The 20895-nt window shown below is 38.7% G+C and overlaps 1 long non-coding RNA gene across 1 annotated transcript; it reads right to left on the bottom strand.

The window, feature by feature from the left end:
• Positions 1-16175: 16175 nt before the first annotated feature.
• LOC120750812 (uncharacterized) lies at positions 16176-20034 on the bottom strand. The gene is made up of 2 exons (XR_005700159.2): positions 19888-20034; positions 16176-17317 (listed from the first exon to the last, which is right to left on the bottom strand). It is a non-coding gene; the product is annotated as an uncharacterized LOC120750812 (long non-coding RNA).
• Positions 20035-20895: the final 861 nt, after the last annotated feature.

Raw genomic sequence — 20895 nt, 5'->3', positions numbered from 1 at the left:
GTAGCACCAGTTTTGGCATCCATCTCTGCATGGATTTTAAATCATGCAGATTACTTAATCATGCAGACTCTTAAATCATTCCTTTACATACCTGTCTTTCTCAATGTGTATGTGTCTTCTTATCTTTTCCATTCTCTTAAATTCCTCTTAGGACTTCTTGCCCTGTGGGGATCTATTAGTGAGCAGACACAGATAGTCATAGTCACAGAAAAAAATTAAAACCCACTGCAAATATCTGCAGGACAGCCTTGCTTTCTGATAGATTGATGCATTTCACTGGTTAGGAACTCTAATTGCAATCCTGTGATGTCCCACTACTGTCACCTGAAAAAATGATATCTCTTCTAATTGGATTTTTCCCTTGTGTGCAACCCTGTCTCTGATAAAAGTGATTGTTTATAACATCATTACATGTAATTTCAGAAGACCGTACTTGGAACATTAATTCCAGTCTGGAAATTTAACTTTCCCTGTCATATCTTTTGTTAGAATATGTACACCAGTCTCAATGACAGTTAATAACAGCAACAAGGACTGTTACTAAACAAAATATCTTCCTTGCCAGTTACCTTCTTTACCCTAAGTTTTCTAAGGTATCATGATTTAAACAGTCTGATCAAATTCTCACATTTCATTATAGTAATCTAATTTCTTTTATAGTCATTCACTTGTATGAGTTTCATTATGCTTTTTTTATATTTGACAAAATAATGAAGAATATGAAACCTACTTAGTTCAGATTACTCCTTCAGTACTGAATTTTCAACAATATGTGTCTTTGAGACAAGTATAAAAGTAACTCTATGTATCATTTCTCAACAGTCCAGAGGAGCTCCTTTTTCAGTTTACACATCTTAAGAAAGATAACTGGCTTGAAAAGCAGCTTGTGGTGTCAGTGGGGTTTCCAAGGAGTAACTCTGCTCTTTACAAGCCAGAGAACTATCTATACTGCACACCGCAGCAGGGCCAGGACTCTGCTAAGCTGAAGCTAATGGAGCAGATACAATCACAGGGTACATTGCCTGGATCTGCAGAGCTAACAGATCAGATCAGGTCCGATCAGATCAAGAGAAGCACAGACATAATGCCACAGCATCCTAACAAAGATAATTTGTGTGCGTGCAGAAATACACTGATTAAATTGTTCTGTTTCTGGACCTACCCCTTGACTGCTAGCCCAGGAATTGTTGAGTTGTGCTTATGTGCTGCTAGCATAGCTTTGGAAGGACTGACAAGATAGCTGTAACATAGGCCAAACAGTCCTCATAAAGCATGTGAACCAGGAATACTTGCTTCATTTTACTGCAGTGCTCACTGCTGTCTTCTCTCATCTTTATGACCTGGCATGTGGGATCCCCCGGTCCTTAGCACACTTGTTATGTGTACCATTCATTTATTTAGCTCCTAGGCGTGATGAATAAGTAATGTTGAAGAGAAACTGCCAAAGCACCGTCACAGAGCTAAGGTGTATCCTAATGCTTCACTGCTCCAACAGCTAGATATGTGAGAGTCCAGGGCAGGGAACAGAATGTCAGTGTCTGCATCCTTCACCTCCTGCATTAGTAATGTGATCTAATGACCCTGCAGTCTAGACCTGCTATAGCACATCAGCCTGCAGGACCTTAATCTATGGGCTTGTACTTCGAGTAGCTATCTGGACATATTATGAGGAAGCAGAAAGAGACTGATCTTGCTTGGTGTTAGCAGCATTCAGGACTCCCACAGAGAACAGAGATCCAAGCAAGAGCAGAACAAGTCCTGCTAAAATCCTATCAGAGGGAAAGACATACTGAAGTCTTTGTGCTATAGCACTTTATGCCGATATCAGAGGACTCAGTACCTATCCTGAACAATGTAGTTGTGATTTATCAAGACGCATGATGAGAGAAGGGCAAAGGAATTAGGGGGGAGACATAAATGGAAAAAAAAAAAGAAAGAAAAAAATAAGAGTGACCTCCAAAGCTGCAATCTGGTGATAATCCCTGTATTTCTGCCCAGCTGGAGTGGCACCACCTTCTGTAATCACTAACTAACAGTGAGTCACAACTGTTACTTCCATGTAGTGTGTTTGTGCTATCACACACTACTGGCATAGAAAATTCTAATCAAGAACATACCCTTAACAGAGCACTCCCTGTAAGGTAATTAACAGGCAAGCAAAATTAAAACCAAGTGAAGCCTCTGTTTCTTTAACAGGATAAAACAGAGCTGTACGTTTGAACAAAACATTTTGATCTTTGTCTCATTCGAATGTATTTTCTGTGGTCTGTAAACCTGAGTGCCTTGAGAGAGTATTTTGTTTGTTCATGTCTGTAGTGACATTCACTTTAAATGTTGTGAGTGTTTGCAGTTTTTCCTGCCACATATTTCCTCTTCTTTTTTTTTTCTCTTCATACTGTTGACAGTGAGTCCTGGAGGCTCAGCTGCAGAACAGAGCTATAACCTCTCAATGCCATTAGACATGACACATATTTTGATCAGCTTTCTACATGACCCAGTAATTTCCTTGCACATTTTCCAGTATTAAGAAAGAAGAAAATCCTCTTCTTCACCTTGGTAACTGGTTAGAGATTAATTCTAAGATACCTCCTTCCAAAAACTTAAGTCCAAACTTTGCCTTATATATTAAAAAACATTCTTTCTCAATACATTGGCTGCTGGAAATATCTTTTCTGATATGACCCCAAAAAGTATTCTTTTCTTTTGAATACCATATCATGTTAGTAGTATTAGACCGGCTATGACTAACTTGTTAACACAGAATCTTCTGTCATTTCCTCACTAAAGAACCTGTGATGATGTATGATATACAAATATGACATGCTGTTTTCCGTGATTTAATTTAATCTCATTTCTAGGATGTAGGGCCCCATGCTAATCCAGTGTTTCCTCTTCCTTATCTATTATTAAATATTTCCTATGGATTGTTAATCACTGTAAAGTGCATGCAACAAATTTCATTGGAGTACCAGATTACCAGATTTTACCAATATTATTGGTAAAAATATTTAACCAGAGAAGCCAGACGACAGATCAAGGAAAACTCTATGCCTTTTCTTTCAGCAAGAAAGAACAAATGTTCTTTGTTGTTTTTACATAGCGTTTAATGAATTGAGATCAAACTAACAGATCAGTTGTCTGAATCACACCATTACTCCCTTTTTATATAGAAAATATAATAACCTATTCTCAAATCTCATGGAACCATTTAAGACTAGAATGGATAGCTTTTTAAATAACTTTGCCACCAAGCTGGGATCATCTATTGCCCTGCTGAATATGCAGTTTCTATAGCTATTCTTTCATATTAATAATCTTGCCCTTACTGCACTTTCCATATGAACGTGTATGTAGAACAGAGAGCAACATATTACTGTTTGCTCATATATCAGTTATTTTTAGTCCATACTATTGTTTTACGTTGCAGCACCACTTGTTTAATGTATTAGTTTTTTTTATTTATACAAATAAGCAACATTTTCCCATTTATTTTTGTACACACTGCACATTAATGTTTCCCAACTAATTTTCTATTTTCATTTTGGATTTCCAAAGTCCACCTCTCTGGCCATGCCTCCCACAGCTGTCAGGATGCAATCTTGCATTAAGAAGGATACAGTAACTTCCCTAAGCTTTGGAAAAGCCTTTGTGTACAGTGTAGTTAAAAGGGAAATCAGCACCTAAGTTTCCAATTTATTGGAAACAGTGAAACGCAGAGTCGTGTTACCTCTCTTGTTCAAACCACTCACCTTGCTATACGGCAAAAACATCAGTGCGCTTAATAAAAAAATTAAAACACTCTGGTTAATTGCTAATATAAAACTTTCTGGGGGAGAAAGTTTGCATCTTGTTCATGTCTGTGGTAACATTCTTTGAGGCCTGGAGAATGAGATTGAAGGTTCTGGTACTATGATCTCATTTTCACCTGCTTTTCCTCCCTTCAGCTTCTAAAATAGATCTTCTGAAGCACCAGCCAGAGGACATGTGAAGGAGAAAGCTGCATGCTGAGAGCACATGGCTGACTGTGCTCTAGCTGTCGTTTTGACTTTTCTACAAGACTTTTGATAATAGTACAGAAAGAAGCATCTGTGCAGTTTATAAGGCCAAGTAATTCTGGGCAATGGCATAAGCGAATCTTCTGTGCATATTGCAAAGAGACAAGGAAGCTGACATGTCTTAAATGCCATCTCTAAGGAAAAAAAAACAATCCAAGCTATTCTCTGATCTCTAAAGCATGTGCTGCATTTTCCTCAAAGGCATTTTTCTAAACTCTTCCTGAGATGAACAGCAACAAAGGAAAACATCAGCCTGGTGTTCTTTCACCAAATATAACTGTTAATGGTATAATGATCACTCAGTCATGAAGATTTTTCCATTACAACTCAAGCATCTTTTCTGAATGTAAGTGTATCAAAGGCCACCAAGTTCATAAAAGACCTGTTTTATAAATGTCAAATACTACTCCTTTTATGCCAAGGTTTATGGGAAACATAAAAAAAAATGAAGATGTTAATACATTTAATGTGTCTACAGACTGCTCTGAAGAGCTGACCAAATTGCAAGGTATTTGATTTTGTTCAATGGCTGTAAGAAACATCCTAGGAAACAGAATGAAGACTTGGATTGGCTTAGATTAACATAGAAATGACTATATTTTTAAAGAAAATAGACAAAATACCCTTCTGTATAGAGTAAGAATGTTCCTTTTGACACCTATATTGAGATATTGTGTAATTTCTTGTGGTTTTATCTTCATATAAACTGGAAAAAAGGAGTGTTTGTTTTTATAGAAAAAATGTTTTTGAGTTTTTTGAGGAGCTACAGTAAAGAAGAGACAGTTTAGTACACTAATTTGTCAACTTCCCGCCCCCCCTCCCCCCCCCCCCAAAGTGCAACTGTAATTCCTGTTGTAATTCCTGTAGATTCCTGTAATTCTGTAATTTTGGTAATTCCTGTAATATAAGTATATTTTCTGGTGCTTAGTTTTAGATTTTTTTTTTTTTTTTTTTTTTTTTTTTTTTTTTTTTTTTTTTTTTTTTTCTGTTTAGGGTGATAACACAATTTTACAGTTTAACAGGCAAGTAACTTCAGGAAGTGTTCTAGTTCAGAAGGAGGAAATATAGTTAGGATCTTGGCTCAGACTTGTACTTAGACATCAGCCTAAGACAGCTGAGTTCTTTCCACCAAGTCAGGGCCTGTAGACCAGCACTAAGGCACCATGCTCTAACAACCAGTGAGATAATCCAGAACATGCAGAAAAGTTGGAGCAGGTCTGGGGAACCATAGATCAGAAGATAAATACATTTGTAGTAAATATATATCCTCCTTCTTAATTTAGTGCTAGTGAAATAAAAATGGTGGGTTTGAAATGAAAAAATAATAAACCCCAATTGTTTGCAGCTAGGTGGTGCCATAGGCTTATGCAATCCAAATCAAATTAAGGATGCTTTATAAGAGGGCTTCCATTCTACACATGATGGTGTATGAAAGCAGGCTGTGATCCAGGAGTCAGAAGCTGCTTCAAAGGATGGGTTTTGCTGTCTAGTACTGCAGGAAAAGTAGGCACTTCAGAATTGTTTCCTGTCACCTGACACCCTGAAGTCAAATAGAAATTACAAGACCCTTTTTTGGAGCACCAGAATTTAGGTAGTAATGTGTTCCTGACATATACTGAAATTCTGTATGAGATTTTCATCAAACTTGTGCACACAGGCACTAAATATGGAATAAGATCTACCAAAACCACATGACCCTTAGGCTAGAGTTGAACAATACAAAATTCTAGGAGGAATTACAGACACCAATAATTCAATTTAACACTTGGTGTCTTCAGCCAGTAGTGAACATGGAAGTACATGCTCTAGTGATACCCTCCTGAATACAATATTCAAATTTTATTATTTACCCTTAAATAGTAATCCACTTGTTTCCTTTACTTTTCCTTGACTCCCCTAAACACCTCAAAAATAGCAAGTATTTTGTAATGAAACTCCCACAGAAATCTTATAAACTGGGGGAAATGGCAAGCTAAGTACAGTTATGAGACATTTTCCAGGTGGAATACTTTCAGACCACTCTTGAGCTTCACAGAACTAATTTAGATGAATCTTTCCTGTGCTTCCTAACCATGTAGAGTTTGAGGTCAGGTTGTAATTTTTACATTACTGTGTGGCACAGTATAAATGATACAGATTACAAATGCATTATCACTACATGAATGCATCTGACAGAGCATCAGAACTGTGTGCTCACTAGCTTGAGCCCAATATCTCACAGTTACTGCAATGCAGTGTTCAGCTGAAGTAGGGGATGTGGTTTCCTTGAATCCCTTTCCATAACACATGCATCTGTTCCTCCAGTGCTTACTGCAGTTCACATGGTCACAGTACCTTTGGAAGTTGTGTATTAACAGACTAGGAAAGGCAGTTCCATCTGAACTGAGACTTCTCTGCAATTTTGGTGCCGAAAGATTCAGTGAGCTATTGAGACCATCTGAGTTTGAGTGCTACCTGGAAATTATGCCCCTGTTTCGTGCCACGGGAAGGACCTTTATAGTGTCTAACCTTGAAATCACTGAATGGATTAAAATCTTTGAGTTCTCGCTGCACTTGAAAAGGGGAACCATCACTCACAACTGAATTTCTTTGTTGAGTTGCTTTTCCTCTATTTCATTCTCTTCTTATGATGGAGAGCTGTGTTCTTTCCTCTTCTTTCTACTTCTTTTGCCACTCTCTTCCCTTTGAGTCACCACACCATGTGGAACTGTATCATCAGCAGAAAAAACAATTTAGTTTACTGCAGGTGATCTGTTCTTTAGTGTTCAGTACACTCTTTACAGTTCAATAAGTACAAGTTGTATAAGTTACAGTAAGAGGGCTGTTCTATTTATTCTGTGCTCTTTGCTTATTTGTGCCTTGATTACACAATTCTTACAGTGACATTTTCAGTGAAAATGTGTACAGAGCAATTGTATGGAAAATTGTAACCTACTGCTTATCTGTGTTGTGTCTTGTTTATTTTTATGCCTTTACCAGTCGAAACTCACCAAAAATAGAGAAATGACTGATGCCATAAGAAACTCCATTATTAATATAATCACAGGAGACCTTAGCCAGACAGGTTAGCAGTAGGAATGAGGAAGGTTTCTATTAATACTTCTAATCACACTTGCAAGCTAATGTGTGATAGTGAGGTACCCTGACACCTTACTCTGAGAAGGCTCAATCCAGTGGCTTTTACCTCCGGAGATGAGGTGCATACAAGCCTAGGATGCAGCCCTTCATGTGTCCCAGTAGGATGGGATATGCATCTGTGGGCTGTGGCAGGCTGCCCTGCCCCTTTCCTGTAGCAACTCTGCGAGAATGATCTCAGCCACAGCCAGAGCACACAATTCAGTGCTGTGCTAGCACCCTGCTGGGTGCTCTTATACAAACATCCATCTTTGTGGTGGCAGGCTGATGAAGCATCAAGCAGAGCATGTATTGAGCCTCTTTGTCACTGTGTAGCCATCAGAGGATGATGCTCTTTTTCTCAGCAGGACTACTTTTCATTGTCATCACACAGCCAGGCTGGTCAGATGGCTGGGTCATTGCTTATGCCAAGTCTTTCATAAGGCAATGCTTTCCATGAGCTTTTGCCAGCTGGTTTGAAGGAGTTAATTGTACTATAGGGCTGTTGGTACAGAGTAAGTCAGTACAAGGTGGTCAAGAACAAATGGACAACAAGTATTATGTTCTTTTATCTTGCAAAGAAAAGGAAAAAAAAAGAAGAAAATAATGTCAGGGAAGTCTGTAGGCAATGTGCCCTGCAAATCAACTTCCTTACTTGTGGTGGTTTCAGGCAGATTTTGGGAGAAACCCTCCTATGGGGCCCCCCTCCCCTCCCCCAACCAGTTCGGGAAAAGACTTCCTCAGAGAGAAGTGGAAAAAACCTGCTTATTAAACAGGCAAAGCACTCCCAGCACAATACCCGATGACAAGAGCTTCGTGCCGCTTACGGAGGGATTACAGACTTAAAGAAAGAAAGTCTCCTCTTGAAGATAGTCACTGTGCTCCGTTGCTCCGTCTCCACTGGTGCTGGGAGAAAAGGAGATGTGCAGGGCTGGTCTTGGTGGGGTGGGTCCCCTGTGGAGGCCTCCGGTGCTTCCCCCAGGTCCTTAGTCCGGAGAGGCTGGAACAGTTCCGAGGAGAGGGCAAAAAAGAAAAAAAGGAAGGAAAAAAAAAAGGAAAAAAAAAAGCAAAAAGCTTCAGCTATTCTACAGCGTCTAACTACGCTAGCACTAAACTAACTATCCAACTGCCGGGAAAAAAAACAACAGAGCTTCTTTCATCTTGCAGTATTCCCACTCCCCCCTCTTCAACGTCATTCCGAGGAGAAGAGTTTTCCTAGGGAAAAACAAACGGCGCTTCCCTCCCCTTTGCAACCAGTAGACGATTGGGGGATACACAGTCACCCTAGGACATTACTTCTCTAAGTATGATATTAGATTAATTTTAATTCATTTTAATGGACTTGGCCAAGTACATTGAGCCATTTCAGCATAAAAGTAGTCAAATTCCCTGCCATAGGGCAAGTGTCTGGGATATCTGTAAATATTAGCCTTCAGAGCCAACATGCAGATACTCAATACTTACATACACTGTTGCTATAAATAATGATACAAAGACTGGTTGGAAAGTACATCCCTTAAATAAATCAAAAGCAGTCCATATATCTGAATGCCAGATACTGGGTTTTTTCCAGCATTAGAACTTCAAGGCATGACAAACATAACTTGCCTCACTCTATCCAGCATTTGGGATTATCACACTCTGTACAGCATAAACAGAATTGAGACTCTAGAGTTCCTTTGTATCACATCTTGCCCACAACACACAAGAGTCTGTCAAGATGACCAAGGCACTTTTATGAAAAAGTAAATTAACTGAAGGCAGAACTCCTCAGCCTGTATTTTTAGGCTGCAGGAATATAGTAATAGGCAGCAACAAGGTGTTGCACGTGTCATACCTGTTGTATCCTACTTGGCTCACAAGGACAAATATTTGTAGTCAGCAGTAATGGAGTCATTGAAAGACTTTGAGGGAGTGACTACTAAGAAGGTAGATTCAATTTCACATCTACAGTGCTTCAGAAGACCAACAAAACCCTGCCAAAGGCAGTTCTTGCTTGAAGTAGGGTATGCAAACTCATAAAAACAAACCAGAAAAACTAAAAGTTGCTTACATTATACGATTCATTAAAAAAGTGACAACTGTTTAATTTGTACAGAGTGTCAGTTTTTCTGCCTTATCTAAAATATTTCTGGAGAAGCAGCAGATGTTCTTTTGTCTCTCTGGCACACCTATTGAGAGGCTATGAAGTTATTTCTCTTAAAAATTCTTTTGTATTTTTCCTTCTACTAAAGCTTTGGTTTCCAATGGACTGTGCAAAAACATCAGGGAATTTTAAACACACATTTTATAAACACATTTGGGAGTTCCCTCTATATATATTTTATGAATTTTGACTTTATCTCTGCTACCCCAGTGCAAGAATTTTCTCTACCATCATGTGAGAGCTGAAAATTGTTTTTTATCTATCTATCTCATCAAGTAAAAAAAAAAAAAAATCTCCTAATCTTCTTGCCTTCCTGTCTTTTAATTTCTGCATCCTTCTACCCAATTTAAATTTCAGAAATCACTTCAAATCACATTTACATCAAAGACACTCCACAGGATACCTCTGTATTGTGTTCATGTTCTGTTCATTCATCAAATACTCGCCCACTCCATTTGGAACACATACTACTGAGTTTCTCATTCATTTCAAAACATTAAGAGTTAAAGAAAGAGAACCTGCTTTTTAAAGTCCAAATGTTTTTGTGTTATCAACAAGATACTTCACATTACTTGGATGGTTTCTCCTTTTTATCAGGAAGATTTGCCTCAACTGGAAATGAAAAGAACATCATGCTCCAATGGATTGAGATGGTGACAAAAATTGAAAGAGAAGTAGAAGTTTTTCAAAGACAGTAATAAATGGACACTTCTACCTCTATAATTTGAATGACTCTGTTAGAAGGCTAATGTATTTTGTGTGCCCAAGCCCTGATTAGGATTTTGTTTTAAAGGGAAAAACAATAATCATGTTTGAATGGTCCTTGCTCTTTTTTTTTTTTTTCCTTTTCTCCCCCTACAGAGTCCGCAGAAGTAATTTTCGACATTGCATATTTGTATATGGCCTTCTCTTCTGCCTCCACATTTACATCATGCTATGTTAAATTCCCTGGGATCTGTACACCCTAGAAGTGCAATAATAAGTCAATGTTTTATTTATAAGTGTGGCAAATGCATATACCATTCTATTATCTCAGCTGGGCTAGTTCATTTCATTTTACCTCATTTCGTATGTAACTCTAAAGTTTTGTTTCCATCTACCCTCCAATTTTAGCAGCTGCCTCTAATCACATTCTCTTTTGCTCTAAATTTCCTGTGGATACATAGGAGTCCATAAGAAGCTTATTAGAAGCAGTTGTTTGTGATCCTATTAACATTCATCATTTGACAGAATTTTACTTTTTTAGAAGAGGACTGGTCAGTGTGGCTTCAGCTTTGTACTGCATGGAGGTTTTCAAGTTACCATATAGTGCATCTTCTATCTTTGCCTTGCAGTACTTTGATATTCAATTCCAGGGACTTTTCTCTGCCTCGGTTGTGTTTTGCATTTTTCTGTTATTTATGGAGTACTTTTTATAATTGCTGTCATCAGACTGAAACAATCCATAAACTGTTTTAACCTTCCCCTCCTGTAGACTACAATTTTCATCTCCATTTTAGAGGTGGAGAATATCAGCAGAGTGAAGAGCAGAGGATTGTCCCTAAAAACCCTTGGGAGAAGGTTCATGTGACCAAATGCATTGATCATGATCCTGTTTTCTTCCTGATGCAAACGTGGGCCATCAAGAAGGCAGTACATAGAACTTCCTGACTTCTAAAGGAAGGATTTTCAGTGAACTGCTGTCAGTAATGAGATGATCAACAAAACAGGCAGCAGAAATGAGAACTGCAAGCAAGGGAAAGGGAAAGCCTGCTAATAGCCGTGCTTATTTTAGTTTAATAGAAGAATGGCACAAGAAATGACTAGCTGACGTGACAGAAAAGGATGAGAGTATTCCAGATTCAGACAGAAAACAAAAAGTGAAAAACCAAGTGCAATAATTTAAAGATATAAAAGCAATCTCTAAGTCAATAGTCAGAAGGAAGAGAAAATACTCATCTTTTATGGTTAGAATTGGGATATATGATAGCGTCATACATAAATTTGTAAATTCAGAGTGTTTCCTTATTTCTATGTTATTACACCTGATCTTTTCCTTATTGTTTGCCTCTAGATAAATGGCAGACACTTGCAAAAACTTACAAGAGACAATGTACTTCACTGTCGAGTATTCTAAGAGTCATCATTAGCTGACTTAAAATTCCCCTGTCAAAGCAGATCCTCATTCAACACAACTTGAAATGAGTCTCTGTCGAGTCACTTGTTGCATATTTACCTTACAGTGTTATCTGTTACCACAATATTCAGGCTGGAAATGTATGATTAAATATTTCAGTCTGGTGTCCCTAATCCATGTAATTCAAAGAAAAAATATATTGAAAGAATGGAGCAGGAAAAAATATTTTAATCTGAGTGCCATTTATTCTGTTCTACACAAATCACTCCCTGTCTTTGTTAAGTGACTCATTTTTAACACTATGCTGTTACAGTCATGCTGCTTCATGCTGTATGTGGCCAGGATCTCGCTTGTGTTAGTCATGGAATCCCAGAGAGTGGAAGTGACTGAAATCTAACAATGTTCTCCCTGTAAAGAAAGCATTTATTAATGTATCCAAATATGCAATAAGAGAAGGGACAAGCTCGATTCTGATGCAAATTAAATGAAGTAAAGAAATGACTCCTGTGCAAAACCAGCATGCCACTGGAACAGGACCTCAGAGCACTAACTGATTATTTCCTTATCAGATCAAAGTTCCAGAGTACACTGTACTGCTATTTGGTGACCTCTTGGGTCAAATTCCACTCCAGGACAAGTTCAGGGGTGTCAGTATGATTTCACACATTATAGGAATGCAGATTTGCTAACTAATACACATTCTACATCAGGTTGTACTGCTTATTGATGTTGAAAAGAACCCATAGGACAGTTTAACCTATTATGTGAGTGCATGGGTGTGTGTAACAAACCAAAAGCATTCCAATCACCAGCTCTCATACAAGTCCACCTTGCTGGAAACCATCCTAAGATTGCTTGTCTTCTCCTTTAAACTACTGATGAAGCAGATTTCACATGTCTAGCCTGTCCAATGTCGTGCGTTATCAGTCCGTATCATAGTATACAACTCCTTATATTCAATCTAAATCTCTGCTAGAATTAAAGAAACCTTTTCCTCATTTTGCTGTGGTATATAGAGAGAATATTTTATTAATTGTAAAGCTAATATCTCTCTTTATATTTTTCTAAAGGATGAAAACATTTTTTTTAAAGATTTCTTCATAATCATTTTCTCAGCCTGAAATAGTTTTATTTTGCCTCCTCTCTTCTCTTCATCACAAGTACCTTATTTATCAGTGGTTTTGTAATTGAATGTAACATGTTAGATGAATATCATATTTGTTATGAACAACAAAAAAGGACTCGATTGACTTCCTCTACCTGTGGTCAGCAGGATTACAAAATGACATGATTTTTGTAGGAAAGGAAGGAGGCAGCAGGAGAATTAGAACAGGGATGAAAACACTTTGCTACACTTAAAAGCTGTATTCCAAAAATATCTACTATGAAGAGTCACAAGACATGTAAAGGATAACCTGATTTTAATCTCAATGGCTTTCACTTCCCTCAAAGTATGAGGAATGCATAAATTTGTATGGTCCGACTATGCAGCATCCATCTCTTTTTGCAGTTGTGTGATCTGATGCTGAAGACCTTGGCTGTGCTATTTACGTATTTACTTGTTCAGTGGTCTCCATTACACACTGGAGAGAGTTTATGAAGGAAGGCCTCTCCTCCACAGACAAACCTGCTACAAAGCCTACATACAAGCAAAAAAAGTAGAATTAAACTTTTTTTTTCCGTTATCTCTAAAGCATACACACCCTTGCTGTTAGAACTAAGAGATTACTTTAACTGCCAAAGTTAAAAGTTGTCCTGGTGCCAGGGGCTAGGAGGGGACATGACTTGTAATTAGGATTGACATCCTTCCACAGCCATGGGGAGAAAGTATGATAGAGTATTTTCTCTCTTGGCTTGTTCAGTGCATGAAGGAAAAACACATATTTGTTCTGGATTCTGACTAGGATATGCCTTTTTCCAACAGCTATCATGGAATTTTAAAAATCCATGGATTTGTGTCATAGGTACCAGTTATCCTTACATGCACGGGGACTTTCACACTAATATATAAGCAGATGGTATTGAAGACAGGATGATATTATTGTATGCACAAGCCAGCTGGCTTTGCTTTATCTGAGTTGTGATGATGTATCTACCCTCACAGTTTGTTGTCTTTCACATAAAACAGGTTTGGCCTTGAGAAACTGGCCTGTTTATCCCACAAGATTACAGTGCTTTGAGTTTCCATACAGATCCACATCTGAGGCTTTCAAAGAGCTTTACAAATATTAATCCATTAAGTATCAATGTAAGGCATTCCCTGAAGCAGGTGTTAATTACCTCCATTTCGCAGAGCTCAAGCAAGAGAGGCAAGGAGAGATCCAACCACCTTATTTGTAAGGTAACACAGCAAATCAGAGTACAATCAGAGAGAGAATAAAAGAGTTTTGACACTCAGGTCTGTTGCAAAGCTCTCTCCCTTTCACCAGTTTCTATGATTTTTGTCTTAAAAAAATATGAAGGGGATGAACTGGTTAAATTTTGGCATGAGATTAACAGAGAGGAATTGGACAGAGTCTTGCCTCATGGATTAAGTCAGACTGCTACCCCTGAATGTCATTTTACACCCCCAGATGTGGGGAAAAAAAAAATCTATCTATCTATCTATCTATCTATCTATCTATCTATCTATCTATCTATCTATCATCTCCACATGATTTCCCTAATAGATGACGTAGGACTAGGCCTCTATTTTTCACCTGAAGCAAGTAGCACATAGATCTGGAGTCAGTCCATTCACCTGACAAGATTGCCATCAAGAAACAATGGCATCCATCCAACCTCCGCGGTGAGGACCTTCTAAAGCAATCTCTTTTGGTGCAGTTGTACAACAACGCTATGATCCCTTTCCTGCAATTCCACTTTCCCTGTGCTATTATCAGGAGTTCCATATGCTCCAGAGCAGGGGGAAAAAAAAAAATAAAAAAAATCAGAAGCTGACACATAATGCAGTTTATGCTTGCACAAGAAAGAAAACAACACAGTTTTAATGAATGGGTCTTGCTTATCCTTTCCTAATAGAACCATTGTATGGTTCTTTTTCTCCAGTGTCTGTTTCCATAATCTTGTGGAAAAGTAGATACACACATGTGCAAACAACTCTCTTTTTTCATCCAAGGAGTAAGAAATTGCCCTACAGAGCACCTACTCAAATCTTCACTTTTCAGAACTCCTCACACAGCTCTGTCAGGGATAAAAAATGCTGCTGCTTCTTGTCTGAAATTATTGGAAACTGATTATCAGAGTATTCAAGTTGGAGTTACAAGAAGACACTAAAATATGTCAATATTAAGGATATGTACAACTCTTCCTCAGGTAACTGCTAAATAGACATGAATAGTTGTGGGTAGGATATGTAGGAGTACTCATACATGAGTACTCTTGTTCTGTGATCTTATAAGGGTTTTTTTAAAAAAACGATTTTGATAAGTATTCTGGAGCAAGGACACAAACCTTTTCCTCAGTTTTCATCCTGGCAGTGACATCCAGCATTAAAACACAATAATAATGCTTAATAATCTTAATAATGCTATTTTTCATAATAATTCTGAATTATATTTTTCTTTATTATATCTGTCACTATTTTAAATCTCTGTTTTCCTCAAGTAACTTTCTTGTCATTGAATTACTAAACACTGCACAGCTGGAATAATTTTTTTCTTTTAGGTCAGTGTCTGGATTTATCTTTGTTCATGCTTTTAAGCATTCCTACTGCCCAGAATACTTTCACTTTGAAATTAAGTCAAGCACTCTGGTTCACACTGCACTGTGTCTCTTTGAGGTATTTGCAGTCATCAGTATCATCATTGCCATCGACCTGGACTCTGTAGCCTGAATGAGATAGATATGTTCCATCTCTCACGTGATGGTTTTTAACATGGTGGAGATCAATCTACTGAGAGAGACATTTTTATTGGAATAACATTTGTTAAAATCACCTGCTGAAAATGCAAATCTACCATCACATGGGAATTCAAGGGCATCTGTCTTTTTGTGTATTATTTCACAGAGAGATCACATCACTGACTTATCTGCTCCAAGAACAATCTGCGCTTGAGAAAAGTTGTACTAATTGCTTTTAATAAAGTGGCTCTGGCAGAATTGGCCATCACAACTCACCTTTAATCTGCCTTCCTTCCCCAGGCTATTCATCTATGATGCACCTTGTCCAAGAGCCACCATTTAGATATTTTGACTCTGGCAACCACCAAATAGCACAGTGTTTGTGAGTTGCTGGAAAAGCAAGGGTCAGCATCATTCTGTGTGGTAGCTGGAACCCAAAGTACACCAGCCATGACTTCCTTTACATGGAAATGTGTTCTGTCACTGTGTGATGCATTTGCTAAGGGGCTCCAAACATATTTACATATTAAATTGTTGACTGTCTGATAAGCACACTGATCATATACTTCTCTTTCCTGTTAGTTTTAGAGGACTTCTGATATGCAAATGCAGTTTTGGAAAATTCTGCATATACATGGATTGGAACTCTAACCCTGTTCAGGTGCACTACGGGCATCTCATTTTTGCTGGTGTAACTGCATTTGTTGTAAATCTCTCCAGTAGCTGACAGCTTCCCCACTCGTTGCTATGCATTCTTTTGATGATTAGTTCAGCCCAGGTCTGCAATATATGTCAGGGGGCTGCTGAGAAAAATAGAATATAATCAAGAAACTGAAGTGCACCGTAATAGAGACACAAGAGGACTGAACCAAGATTCTGTGTCCCTCAACCATTTTGCCACTTTCTAATTTTGCACTGGGAAGATGCACGTCTAATAAAATGCTTTACACTCCTTATGGTGTGGAGATCTAATTTACAATCAAGAGAGAAATGCACTTGTTGCTTTCTTGACGATGGCATTTGAATCAGAGAGCCTGTGCTTTATTTTGTACTACATTAAAACATAAGGCAATATTTCAAGGCTGGAGAGACGTCTTAGGGGAGATGATGGACATAGAAGCGACAATTGGTTTCCATTTATTTGTCCTCCCTGCTCATCTCTGTTCTATTTCCTTGCACTAAGATGTCTGTTTCTACACATGAATTGCCTTTCCTTTCACCTCAGTTTCTTTCAGAATTTTAATTCGTACTTGGGGCTCTCTTTCATGTATTTACTCAGTGCTTGGCACAAAGCTCTGATCTCAGCTGGGCCGTCTGCAAATTAAAATTTTAACTGTTGCCTGCAAGATGCAGAGTTTAGAGAGAAGCCCCTTCTAGTCTAGCTCTAGGCCAAACATTACCCTTAAAAAAGTGGATAATAGTCTACAAAATGATCATGGTTAGCCAAGCTATTTGCACTTATATGGACAAAAATAAGTATTTGAATGATATGTGCATGACTGTGGCAGCTACACTTAATCTCCTGTGCTGCTGTACTCAGTTCTTGTGGGAGTGAGCAGCATTTTCCTATTGTAAACACTCAATTTTTAATATGTGCCATTAATAATACAAGGGAAATGGAGGCATGTCTTTGTATCCCATTCATGGATTTGTATTCCATTAATCACAAGGGTAGTCCTCATTTTTACTGCTCCATTAGGAAAGATCTGACTTTTCACAGTTTGTGAATGGATGCAGAGAGCAAACGATTCGATGCCTGCGTTTCCCCAGCCTGCCTGGCTCCTATCAGCGTCGTCTAATGGTGATAATGAGGTTGGGCAGCGACACATGCAGAGACACTGAATTTGTGTGCCGAAGTGCCGAGGGCTGGTCGGGCTTGGAACTAGTGGCAGCATTCCCCTGCGGCATTTCTCATCGCCTTCCCTTGCTCTGAGTTCATCCCCGAGCTTCGGGTGTGTGGATGCAGTTTTCCCGGTGAACCACTAGATGCCCGGAGATCTCTTTGGTTCAACATTTCTTTCAACAATCAAAGCTGTTACAAGGCTGAAGAAAGGAAAAGCATCTCAGCTAAGCCATCAGAACAATAGCATGTTCACTGGTGGGGAATATTTTCCAGATTAAAGTAATATCTGCCTTATAAATCTATTCAGTTCAAGCACTGGAAAGGGAAGCAGTATATGTCTTAGGGAATTTATCAATATCTCTGTTGAAAGAAGTTAGATGGTTCCCTAGGGCCATGCTGAAAGAAGCCAAGAAATTAATATTACAGAGATGGAAATCTCTCAATTGCCCCAAATAATAGAGAGTTCAGGAGAAATATAGAATTTCTGGCAAAGGTATCCTCAGAAGAGCTGAGTACTGTAAGAAAGAGTTAATACAGTCAAATTCTGGTATTATTGCACAGTGGTATAAGCTAAAGTAATGCCACTAATCTCAGTGTAGTTATTCATGCTTACATCAGTGTTAAATGAAAGCAGAATATGACTCTTGAAGTACTAGACTTGTGCTGAATAAAAGCTTAAGTCCTCAAGGCATGCAGCATTCAAGTAAATGCTGGCCTTTAATTCTGTGCAGGGAGACCCTTGCTGACTAAGGCAGGGCACCCTCCTACTTTAACAAGGATAAGCTTTGCTGTGGCTTGGCCAAGCCCTTTATCACATAGCAGCACAGAAGTGGAGGGGCTGTGATTCACTGAGCCTGCCTTGCCAGCTGAGGTGATCTGTAGCTACCATACAGCATGCTTGTCCTGCTGCTGAGGCAGAACTGAGTTGATATATCTACTTTTTTTTAAGCATTAATTCATCCTCAGTCTACACAATGGCCAGTTTTGGATAGATTTTAGTGAGGTAGGGATCTGAAGTCTGCAATTTCTCAAGAGATTTAAAGATGGTAGATGAGTATTTGTCACGTGCACCCTCATCCTAGGTTAGAGGGTTCTGTCTGAAGTCGTGTGAGCTGACAGAGCTCTCTTGACTTCCCTTAGCTTTCTCATGATCTGAGAACTCTGTTTAATGAGGGAACATTTATCTTTCATAATATAGGTGCTTCCACCCAACCTATTTCAGCAGCTTCTATACAGTAAAAGAATGTTGAGTGACCCATTTTTTAAAAAAGTGGGTTTGCGGTGATCAATTCTGCTGCCCAAAGATACCCAGCAAATTAATACCAGAGGTGGGAAACCAGCAAAACTCTCAGGACTCTTTAACTGTTCACTTTGAGTGCTACATGACCCTGCTAATTTAGTACTCCTGCAAAAGATTGCCTCATTTTAATCTCTGAGTTCTCTGAAGAGCTCTGTGAAACAGCTTGGGGGATCATCACTACACAAGAAAACTCTTCTGATAAAATAGGTAAAACTGTTCTCAATGGAACAGTTATTCCTCATTTCTACAGAAGCAATCATCATATTATAGGAAGAAACTTTGTCTCCTATTTCAAATAAGAACGATGAAATAAATTTATGTGTTCCAAGATTTAAGGCACCACCTCTCCCCCACTCTCTTTTTTTCTGACATTGGGATGCATTTGCTCCAGGCTGCAGCTTCAGGGGCTTGTAACACCTCACTTTTCTAGGAAACTTCGACAATAAATCCCAAGTGATTTTCTGAATTAGCTAAAAGAGAAGAAATTCAACATTGTATAATCACTGTAATCGGGCTTGTATCATGAATTTATACATTAGGCTTCCACCCACCTGGATTCTTCTCAAAGTCTGATCTTTCTGAGGGTGAGGGCAAAAGCAACTTAATGACCTGAAGAGTATGGTTTTTCTGTCAGAATGTGCTGTCTCTTTGAGAAGTGTTACATTGGAACTGAACTTCCCAGAGAGTGATTAGCTAATTTAGAAGTTGAATTGAGTGCACAGATATTATCTATTTCCTAAAGAATTCTTCAGTCTGAGTATGAGTGCACTGAAAATCTGGCTGAGCTGAGGCCTTGTAACATATAGAGACTGGATATACTCTATTTCTATAGAATCATTTAGGTTGGAAAAGACCCTCAAGATTATTGAGTCCAGCCATTAGATTACCACTGCCAAGACCACCTTTCTGGTAGTTGTAGAGCATGACAAGGTCTCCACTGTACCTTCTTTTCTCCAGACTAAACCACCCCAGTTCTCTCAGCTATTTCTCATAAATCCTGTTCTCTAGACCCTTCACCGACTTTGCTCCTCTTCTTTGGCCATGCTCGTTTCCTCACACTCACACAGCGATTTAGATAAAACTATTCACAAGCCTTCTTCCCATCCCCTTAATTTTTCCCTCCAGCTCTACTGGTCTGCTAATGTTTTGCTGTTGTTGGTTTTTGTTTGCTTGCTTTTGTTTTGGTAGTTTTTTGTTTGTTTGTTTTTTAATGTGTTGTTGTTTCTTTCTTTCTAAATTACTCACCTCCCATAGAAGTTTAAGAGAGCTACAAGGCAGAGCAATTTCATGCTCAAATATCAGCACCCTAGAGAAGACCCTGTTCTGTAAGTGGAACAGTGGATCAGCAAGAGTCACAAATAGTCTGAAGTCCCAAATTCCTGTTACTTTTTATCTAAGGATTACCTCTGATTAGAATCACTGCTGTGAAATCTTAGCAGTTCTAACTGAGAAAATCAAATAAAGACTCACCTCTTTCCTGCCCCCCTTCACTCGCATGGCACTGTAGAAAATCATATTGCCATTCTCAAATAAATCACTTTGCAAAATCCATTGCTGCTGTGGAGGACCCCATAGACTGTCCAATGGCTCTGATAAGCAGAGACCCTGCTAACTCAGGTGTTCTTCCTTTGGGATTTCATTTGACTACGGACACCTGATTTTATATGAGCAAAAAGCCAAAAGGGGGGTTATTTCAGAGACAGTGTTTTCCCTGCATCAAAAAAGCAAAGCTACTAGAAACAAAAGAGAGGCAAATTTGGTTTTATACTCTTTACCACGAGGAAGGGAAGGTTTGGTTTTTTATTATAGTGCTTTCCTTGTGAAATGAGTCATCAATATTTATAGATTTTCACTTTCAGAGAAGGAGATGAATCCTTAGACACTCACAGGTTATAATGTCAGAATGAGCCTTAATAGTTACTCTGTGTGTTTTTCTGTGCCCCAGAAGGTTTGGGTTTCTGCTCCAGTGTGAGGCAATGCTGGAATCAGAGTAAGCTGTCATCTTGTGATCTGATTTTTTTTTTTAAAGGCTTCACTCAAGCTTCAGCCACTGGCATTTAACTCATGATTGAGGTCTGGTCAGGTAGAAGTCTTTCTCAGCTGCATTTTTTACACACATCTATGCTTCCTTAAGGATGACTTGTTAAGTCTGATATCAATAAGCATGAGGACAGAGTCCAAGCTTTTATGTTGGTTGGGAATCACTGAGCAGGACTACTTACCTGAAAAAAGGCTGGAGTAGGCACTGCTCTTATGCACTTTTAATGTCCACAGTAACATACCCTGCATTAAAGCATCTTATCCATGCCTGTTCCTTAGCCAAGCATAGCATAGCCATGTTCCCTACTGTATGCCAAAGGCACAAAGGAGAGAGCATACTCTCTTTCTAGTATCCCTACAAAAGGGAAGAAATTATATTTAAACAAGTGTAGGAAAATCAGTCTTGGAGTATCTAGAAGTGCAGGTCCGAAATAGTTT

Source organism: Hirundo rustica, chromosome 3, assembly GCF_015227805.2.
Source record: "Hirundo rustica isolate bHirRus1 chromosome 3, bHirRus1.pri.v3, whole genome shotgun sequence".
Lineage (NCBI taxonomy): Eukaryota > Metazoa > Chordata > Aves > Passeriformes > Hirundinidae > Hirundo > Hirundo rustica.
This window is presented reverse-complemented; position numbering and strand designations above follow the sequence as displayed.